Source organism: Pteropus medius, unplaced genomic scaffold (assembly GCF_902729225.1).
Source record: "Pteropus medius unplaced genomic scaffold, Ma_sr-lr_union100, whole genome shotgun sequence".
Taxonomy (NCBI): domain Eukaryota; kingdom Metazoa; phylum Chordata; class Mammalia; order Chiroptera; family Pteropodidae; genus Pteropus; species Pteropus medius.
In genome coordinates, this window is record NW_024350319.1 from 20,260,790 (window position 1) to 20,270,920 (window position 10,131).

General features: G+C 36.0%; 1 pseudogene; it reads right to left on the reverse strand.

The window, feature by feature from the left end:
- Positions 1–8,436: 8,436 nt before the first annotated feature.
- On the reverse strand, positions 8,437–8,554 carry LOC120583398 (uncharacterized; annotated as a pseudogene).
- Positions 8,555–10,131: the final 1,577 nt, after the last annotated feature.

Sequence of the window (10,131 nt, forward strand, 5' to 3'; positions counted from 1 at the left end):
TTCCAGTCATGGCTGTACCTGCAGCCAACACTTTCATATATTATATTTTTAACATTTATTTAATATTATTTGCTAATTGTGGTTTCCTCTTCAAGTTGAACGCTTGGTTATTAAAATGTATTTTCCTTAATTTATAAACTTTGGGACATTTCTTATCTTTTTTTTTTATTCAGAACAGTTTTTAATTTTGTTCATGTTTGCTTTCTTTTTTTTAGATTTCATATTATTATTTTCAAGTATACAGTACATTGTTTAGACATTTGTATAGTTTATAAAACGATCCCCCTAATTGCTCCTTCTCTCTTCTGGCTCTCCATCTAGCCAATACATTAATGCTAACTGCATTCCCTCTGTCGTGTTCCCCATCCCTGTGACCATCTATTAACTACTAATTTGTACTTCTTTAACCCTTCACCCCATTCTCCTAGCCTCCCAACCGCCCTCCCTTCTGTCTGTCACCAAATTGTCCTCTATATTTGTGAGTCTGTTTTTGATTAGTTTGGTTTTTTTTGTTCCTTAGATTCCACATACAAGTGAAATCATATGGTATTTATTTTTCTCTGTGTGACTTATTTCACATAGCATAATAACCTCTAGGTTCGTCTATGTCCTTGCAAATGGTAGGGTTTCACTTTTTTAATGGCCGAGTAATATTCCATTGTGCATATGTTCTAGTTAACTCTATGGCGGTGAGAGATAATCCTTTGAAATTCATGAAACTTGCTTTATGGCCTGGAAAATGGGAAATTTTGGTAAGTGTCACATGTTTATTTGAAAAGAATATGTATTTCTCATTTCTGGGTGTAATTTTCTATATATGTCAATGAGAAGTTGTTGAGCTCAATTGTTTTTAGTCTTTACTGATTTGTCTGCTTGTTCTAACAGATATTGAAATAAGTGTGTTAAACTCTCCCGCTATAATTATAGATATGTCTATTTCTCCTTTTAGTTCAACCAATTTTGCCTTATATATTTTGATGCTATATTATTAGGTTTATATTAACCTATAACAATTATATATTTCTGATCGATAAACCCAGTATATCGCCTATGAAATGTTCTACTTTAGTAAGGAATCTTGCCTTAACACACACTTTGTTTAATATTAATGTAACTACAGCACCTTTTTTATATTAGTGTCTGCATGGTATACCTTTTTCTGTCCTGCTTTCAATCTTTCTTTATCCTTAGATTTAACATATTTCTTTTAAGTTGCAGATAATCTTTGTTGTTTGAGTATTTTATCTTTTTACATTTCATTTAATTATTGATATACCTGTTTTTAAATCTATCATCGTCTTCTCTGTCCTCTATTTGACCTACCCTGTTCTATATTTCTTATTTTGCTTTTCTTAGTTCCTTTTTGGATTAAAGAAGTAATTTCATTAATCATTTACACCTCTTTATTAACTTGTTAGCTATGTATTCTTTTAGTGGTTACCCTAGAAATTATGATAGATATTTTTTTACTTAATTTCTTCCTACCTTTTTAAAAAATTTCCATGCATATCAATATTTAAATAACAAACATAGTTTAAACCCCATAAGACATTATTTAATATTTTTATATGGAAAATATTCATTTAAGCTCCTCATTTCTTAAAGTTTCGATTGCTTTTCATTCCTTTCTGTATTTTGTGCCTTCTATATAGTGTTATATATTTTTCTACCAAAAGCATTCTAGTAACATTTTTTTTCATGCAAATCTGATGACTAGTTACCTGTTTTTGTTTGTCTGGCTTTATATTTATTTTGCCTTCATTTTGAAATACATTTTTGCTAGGTACCGAACTCTAGGGAGATAGCTATTTTCTTTAGATACATCAAAGGTGTCTTATTGTCTTTGATTTCCATTTTACTATTGATATGTCATTTGTGAGCCTTGTGTGTGTGGAGGGGTTATTGTTTTTATTTTAGCAGATTTACTATAATGTGTCTAGGTATGGTTTTCTCTATATATCATGTTTGGGGTTTACAGAGATTCTTGAATCAGTGGCTTGATATCTTTTATCAATTTTATAAAATTTGTCAACTCTTTCTTTTAATATTGGTTCTAGTCTATATTGTCTCTTTTCTTGTTACTGGGACTCTAATAACACAACTGATATATATTTTCATGAGTCCCATTAGTTCTTTATGTCTTTTCTATAATTTTCAACCTTATTTTCTTTGTATTTTAGTTTTTTTAATTGACATATCTTTCAGTTCACTAATCCTTTTATCTCTCTTTAATTATCTCTTAACCCACATATTACTATCTTAGTTTCAGTTTTTGTATTTTTTATACATAAAATATCCATTTAATTTATTTTTATCTGCTGACTTTTAAATTTCTTTTCACAACATATTAATGATAGCTATTTCAGAGTCTTTGTCTTATAACTCCAAGATCTAGATTTCCTGTGAATACTTTTATTTTCCATTTTCTTTTTCTATTTGTTTTCAGTCATTTGTTTTTGTCTTCTAATATGCCTTTTTAAAACATTAAATCCCAGACATCGTATTTGAAACATAGAGAAAATTTCAGGCTCTTGATAAGGTTATTATCTTCCAGCATAAATGTACCTTTGCTTCTGGCAGGCAATTTGGCTTGGAAAAAAATCTTAATACAGTCAATAATTTGAAGCTAGGTTGCAGTCTTTATGAGAATGGTCTGTTTCAGGTTTGCCCTTACTCGTAGATATAGGTCTTGAGGGGTCTTGAATGTTATACAGAGCCCTATATTTTGGCAGACTCTGAACTTAAAGTTTTGTTTCGCCAGCCCTATAAAACTACAGTCTCTCGGTTGCCCCTTATAAAGAGAAAAGCAATGCTGCATGTCAGTCTCACCACTTTGCACTTTCATTTTGTTAGGCTTCTTGGCCCCTTAAATCTTGACCGCCTTGGTAATTCTATTGTATCTTCAAATAGATCTTTCAAAAATGTTTATACAGCTTTGCTAGCTGTTCTCAGAGAGACAAAGCAATCAGCCAGAGCCAGAGAGAAACACTCACCCCTAAACTTTTTAGACCTGTACTTCACCTTTTTCATTTACTGGGTTTTTTCCCTACAAACTTAGAATTTTTCTAGAATAATTTATCTGGAAAATATCCCTTTGGTCCCTTGCATAGAAGGAAGTTGTTCGGTTAGGAGGGGAGAGAATCTAGGGGTTTCACTATTGCTGTTTAAGGAATTTTAACTAGTTGCTCTGATGTCAGCACAACTTTTCGAACACTCTGCCCCCAACTCTCACACCACACACAAACTTTTGTGATAGCAGAAGTCGCCACGTCTGAATCTTTCTAAAGTTTTGCAAAATGAAGCTTACTTCTCACTGTTCTCTTCTGCAGAGGCTTTAGGCCGTAGTTTCCTCAACTCTGCTAAGGCAGTTACCACTTCTACATCAATTTTCATGATTAAAAAAATGCATTGAAATCTCTCATCCTTTTATATATATCCTTTTTCCATTCTCTTTGCCTTTGTGGTTTGTATCTACTTTTGTTTTCATTTTATTGAGTTTTGGGGTAGAAAGGCGATAAGCGTGTGTGATTGATTTGCCATGTCAAAGACGAGTCCTCTACATAGTATTTTATAAAACAATGTAACTAGGTAGGCATTATCCATGGTAGCAATATAAGCAGCTTAGCAAGACAGTGTTCTCTTACATCTGGGCCATTTCATGCATTTATTTTAAAAAGAAATTTCCCAGTCGATATTTAAATTTACAACCCTTGTTGCAGTAGGATTAGAAGTAGTGTATTTTCGAGTCTCTTCTTCTCTCCTTAAAAGATACATTTTCTTTTTTCTTTTTTTCTTTTATAATCAGAAGAGCAGAAAGAGAGAAAATAGGTGAGAGAAAATACTGGATCTGAAATTTGAAAGTCAGAACACAGTTACATTATACTTAAAAGGTGTTAGGGACTTACAGTTGGAGAATTTCTAGTTCAGGGAAGAGTTCCAAACCTACTGCAATGTTTGATCAAGATTTTTCAGGCTCTGTTTTCTAAGCAGATAATATGGGTAACATGGAATGTTTAAATCACAAAATGTTAGAGATAGAAGGAATGTGGTCATCTAACTTGAATTTCTTGTTTTAAGTATGAATAAACTAGACTCTGAAAAGATTTAGTGATTTGCCCAGCTAGTAGTGTGGCACAGTAGATAAAAGCCCCGTCCAAGAGTCACACACAACTGGATTTTAACCATGACCCTGCAACTTATTACCTCTAAGACCCTGGGTAAATGCATTCCTTCTCAGGATGTGAACATTCTCATTTGTAAACTTGGAAAAATAATGGTACTTAGGATAGCTGTAAAATCTGAATGAGACAATACATTTTAAAATAATGTATTATTCAGTTTATTGTAACGACATCAATAAATATGAGTTATTATTGATAATTACAATTGACCAGTGATGCAACTAAGAGTCAAACTAAGATGACTCCTGACTCTTGATTCAAAAACTTTTCTAATACTGTTAGTACTTTCCTCAGGAGGTATCCCTGTGGTATATGTTCTGTGTAATCTGAGTCACTTTTGCCACTTTCTGCGTTTCCCTACTCTTGTTTTACTATTATATAATAATGAGGTCAATGTTTGGCACATACCAAGTACACGTTTAGTTTTCACTGAAATGATTAACAATTAACCACAGCGTTTTCTAGGTCCTAACGATTTCATGTCCCTTCCACGTAGAAAACACACTCCCTCTCAAAATCTCCAAAAGTCTCATCTAATCATGACACTAGGCTCTAAGTTCAGTATCTTGTGATTTACAATTTTGTCTTCTTGGATGCAGCTCCTCTTAATCCAGAGACCTATGAACTAAAAGGACACATTATTTGCCTTATCCAACACACAGTGATGCCACCGTGATAAAACAGCTGTGCTAATTACTACTATTTGTAAAAGGAAAGAATGGGAAGCACGTAGATCACAGATCATGTGCTCTAGGGGCCAGAAATGTTGCTCAATTAAGTCCTGATTCTACTTTCTAGGGATGGATCTCAGTCCACTTTTCCTGAAGAAAATACTTTTTACTCTGGCCTTTTAAGTTCTTCTAACTGGGCTAACAATTCAAACAACATATTCATGTAAGCATGAAAATTCCAAAGATGGTAAAATTCCAAAGACAGTAAAATTGCAAAGAAGGTAAAATTGGGTATATATGAAATTTTGGGCAAAGAAGAAGAGGGTGAAATGACAGTCTTAGACTTCAAAAGTGAAAATGGGCAATTTATAGGTAACTGAGGAAGAGCAGAATACACATGGCAGGAAAAAAGCTTTATTCAATGGGATAGGGGGTGATCTAGCTACTAGTCCCCTCCTTGGAGCCTTTCTATCTACCATACTTAATCCAAATTAGGCTAAGACAAATATCCTAAGTTTTCCTTCTTGAAGCAGGTTTTTCCATCTGAATTACTTGTGTAGGAAGGGAGGAAGTCAAAGATTCTCTCTGAGTCTTGTTTCTTAATGACCAGCTTAAAATTCAATGTCCCAAAAGGCAGTTTTGAGGTGATGAAACTTTGGTCCCTTTCATCCCCTATGGCCCCTGACTCCACTCTCAGCGCTTGGTTACTCCTTTTGAGAGATTTTCCTTTTCCATAAGAAATGTCCTGTGTTTGCAACTATGTAGATTTCCCAGCCTGCTTCCTGCCTCTAGAAAGTTGGAGGATCAGAGGCTCAGAGGCAGTTTAAACAATCTGGTTTTTTTAGTCTAAGCCGATTACTCTTTTGGTGGTACAATTTATTTGAAAACTTTGTGGACTTTTTATGTGTTAGATTATAGTCCAAAATGCCACACTCACAGTTCTTTCCTAGATATGCCCCTTTCTTTAGATTTCTTTCATATCTTTTTGGATTAACCTTCTATGAGATCATGTTTTTAAGATTCTTGGAAGCTCTTTTGTTTAACTGAGGAGTATACTATGTGTCAGCTTAAATCTTTCGAAGGTCTTAAAAGGTGTTTGACAGCCACACCTTTGATTCGATTTTTGACCTCAAGCGTTATCCTCTTTAAGAACCTTCAAAGGATTGGAGAGATTGGAGATGAGAAGTAGTTTTGTTTTCCAACCCAGCAGGTCCAATCTCCTCTATAGTCACTTCTAATTGTGCTTGCAAACCAAATAGTTCTTTCTATACTTTTCTCTTTCTCCCTCTTCTTCCACCTCCCCACCACCACACTCCCTCCCTCCCTCTCCCTCAACCTCTATCTCTCCCTTGCCCTCCTTGCTCTCTCTCACCTTACCTTATCATAGGCCTCCAAAAGAAACCAAAACTAACTCACACTGTTAACATTCTCCCTGGAAATCAACTTACCAGGTCCATAAGTACATTTTCTATCTTCCAAGTTACTGCAGGCAGGGAGGCAGCTATGCCAATTGTTTCACAATTTTATAACGAGTTGCCATTTTTCCAGGTTGCTACAGCAGTTTCCTTGACATTTTTCCAGCCTCTACCCACCGCTCAATTCTAAAACCAATGCCGCCCATTTTGGGGTTTTGTTATGAAAAGTCCCCACTCCTTAGAACCAGTATCAGTTTGTTTTCATTATGTAACAAACACCCAAAACTTAGTGCTTAAAATATGTATTGAGTTCAGGAATCTTAGGGAGGGCTGGGTAGTATTCATGGCCTGGGATGGCTGTTCCCTGCTAGACTTTCTCAAGTGTCTACAATGAGTGGGTGGCTAACAGCTGGTGATCTAAGACGATTTCACTCCAATGTCTGACGGTTGACAGGTTTTTCAGTTGGTAGCTGTGCCACTCATCTCTTACCATCTAGCAGGCTAGCTCGGGATCTTTCACATGGTGGCAGAGACCTAAGAACAACAAGAGAGGGCAAATTCCAGTGTGCAAACTGTTTTCAAGTCTGCTTATTTTACATCTGCCATTGCCCTTTGGCCAAAGCAAGTCACAGTTACATGGCCGAGCCCAGAACCCATGCAAGAGGGGACAACCCAAGGGCACGAATACAAGAATGCATGAACAAAGTGGGGTCACTTACTAAAATCTACAACATTTAGTTTCCTAATGTTATGAATTGTCACTGTACATTCACTGATCAGGCATTGTTTCCAAGGAATGACTGCAAGATTGGGAGCTGAATAAAATGAAATTTCTCATTTTCGTCATGCGTTGTATAGAAACCAGCCCTTTTCTTTTCCCTCCTGCCCTATCCTAAAGGGCCTGGCTTTGAACAAAGTCATCAATATAGACTTCCTTCATGGAGAGAATACTCTCTGGGGACCCGAGTATATTTTTCCAATGGAAAGCTTTAGCCTGGGTCATCTTATTCTATCAGGAGAGTGCTACTGATGCTGAACCTCAAAAAGAAAAAGGCCTGGATTTTAATTTCTTTCTCTCTAAGAATTTTAAGTTCTACTTCATTAGGCACCTTGAAGTAAATAGACACACACATACACTCCCCCACCACACACACAAAATACACACTCTCTAATTATATAAACATGAATATGAGCAGTGGTCATCACTCTACCTCAACACCAAGACTCACTAGAACTCAAGTAAAATATAGTTTGAATTTTCGGAGCAGTCACACATATTCACCTATAAAAAGGCAGTATAGCCTAGTGATTAGTAATGTGGGATGGCTCTACCCTTTCTGGCTCTATGACCGGGGGCAAATTAAATAACTAATCTGTGCCTTAGTTTCCTCATTTGTCAAATGGTGATAATAATAGTACTTTCCTCATGGGGTTTTTCCGAGGATGAGGAGATGTTTGTAGAGCACTTGCAACAAGTAGGTTCTCGATAAGCAAGAGCTAATATCTTCAGTCATCAAACTGGGGACTGGGAAGGATCCAGGGCTGCAGTAGGGCAGTTGAGAGGTGACACCATCTTCTCCTGCTGAAGTAGATGGCTGAGAGGCTCCTATTTTTCTCAATGCTGAGAAGTTTCCCAATAGCTGCTTTATTTTTCAGTATTTGAAGAATCCATGCTGAGCCCTGAGGCCTGATCCAGAAACTCAGCCCCTGCAGTTCTTTGCCTTCTATCACAGACACCTAAGAGGCTTCAGAAGCAATGACAGAGGTTTCTCCTAGCTTCTTTCTGAAATATAGTTCATTTGCCTCACAGACTTATAACAGTTTCAACACCTCTTTTCACAAAAGTCTCCCGTGGCAGACAGAGTTAGTGCTTATTTTATTTTATTTTATTTTATTTCATAAAACCTTATTTGCTTACTAAGTGCCATGTCCAGTTCCAAACATTTTACAAATATCAACTCGTTCAATCTTCCTAATAATCCCATGGAATAGGTTCCATTATTGTCTCCATTTTATTTTTTTTCTTTTTTTCTTTTTCTTTTTATTTATTTATTTATTTATTTATTTATTTATTTATTTATTTATTTATTTTTAGGTGAAGCAACCTTGGTTGACCTCACAGATTGCAAGGACCTTGTCTGCTTACAATCTCCTATTTTTTATTTTTTACACCTACGGCACCTGTCTTCCTAGGTGGTCTCCCATCCAAGTACTAACCAGGCCCGATCCTGCTTAGCTTCCGAGATCAGATGAGATCGGGCTTGTTCAGGGTGGCATAGCTGTAGACTTATTGCCTCCATTTTAGAGATAGGAAAACTGAGGCACAGGCAGTTCAAACCTGTGCCAAGGTCAGCTAGTAAAGTGGCAGAGCCAGGACTCAAACTCAGGCAGTCTGGGTCAGAATCGATGCTTTAACTACTAAACTATGCTGACTTTCTCGATGAAAAGTTATTATTCATTAAGCAACTCCTAGGTGTCTGCACCAAGCAAAAGTCTTGTCTTCACTATCTTATTTAATTCTTCCAAAAAGGGATTCTTATCCCCATTTTATAAATGTGGAAGCTGAAGTCGATTGAATTTCAGTGATTCGGCCAAGTTATCATAGGTGAGTAGGATCAGAGCAATGCCTATTCTTGTGAGGCCCGCACTATCTCACCTCCAGAAGAAGTATTTGATAACTAAAAACTACGGTGATGCATGGTCCTGCTCTAAGTAGTAAACCACTCTTTCACCCTACTTTTTCATGGTTTTGCTAAACTTAAATTCCAGAGAAATACATTTAATGACAACATTAAGGTATTAGAATAGGCACATCATTTTATATTTACTACGCACTCATTCATTCATTCATTTCACAAATATTTGTTTAGAGCTTACTCTATGCCGGGCATTCCAAAAAACACACAAATAACAGAGCATTTTTGTTTAATGGTGATTGCAAATGTGGTTTCTAAGACACATGCCTCTAGGTATCGCGGCCCTAGTTAATTCTTTCCTGACACATCTGTTTGCAGTGGTGCTCTTATCCAGGACAGTCACTAGCTTCAGACTCCTAAAGGACACCCATCATAAATAAAGTTCTCATTGGATTTAAAAGAGCTTTGGTTGATACCTGCTAGGAAGATTTACCTTGCTCACTCAAGCCACTATGCTATAAATTCCTATTCTGTAGCCAATTGCAAATTGCATTGGCATTTAAATTTGCTGCCCACTTCTGGAGAATAATTACAGCTATTTAATTGTATTCATAATTTAGCATATACCTGAAAAATATGCTGTGAAATATCGAAGGAATCCTTTAATACTGGTGTTCCATTTACAAACTGTCACATTTATAAAGCATCTTTAATCTTCTAGGGTCTGCTAGAATTTTTTATTACAGTCTGCTTTGTGCTTTAAATATTAAAGATCCAGCAATACTTCAAAAGGTGATAATGCCTGATGCTCTGATGGAGCTTAAACCTCACCAGCTAAATATATTGAAGAATGTTCAGTGGCCCTGGCTTAATTACACATGCATGTGTATTTTCAAATGCAATATTTTTCTGCTTGTTAGGTTTCTGACAAACCTCCAAATAGGTCCAGGTGGAACAAAGCATGTAAACAACCTTGTGAATGGAGCTTAAAACACTCAAATTAGCACCTTTCCTCAATTAATATGCAAACCTTGGAATCTCTGCAATTGATAATGTCATCGAATAATATGTGCAGCTTTATAGTGTATATTCGTCATTTCATTCTTCTAAAACATGTCCAGTTTAATTAAGTGAAATGACATTGTTGACAGCTTTTTAGCCAATGAGATGATATTTGTTCTCAGTAACTTATTCTTCTCTCTGAATATGGCATACATTACAAGGCAGT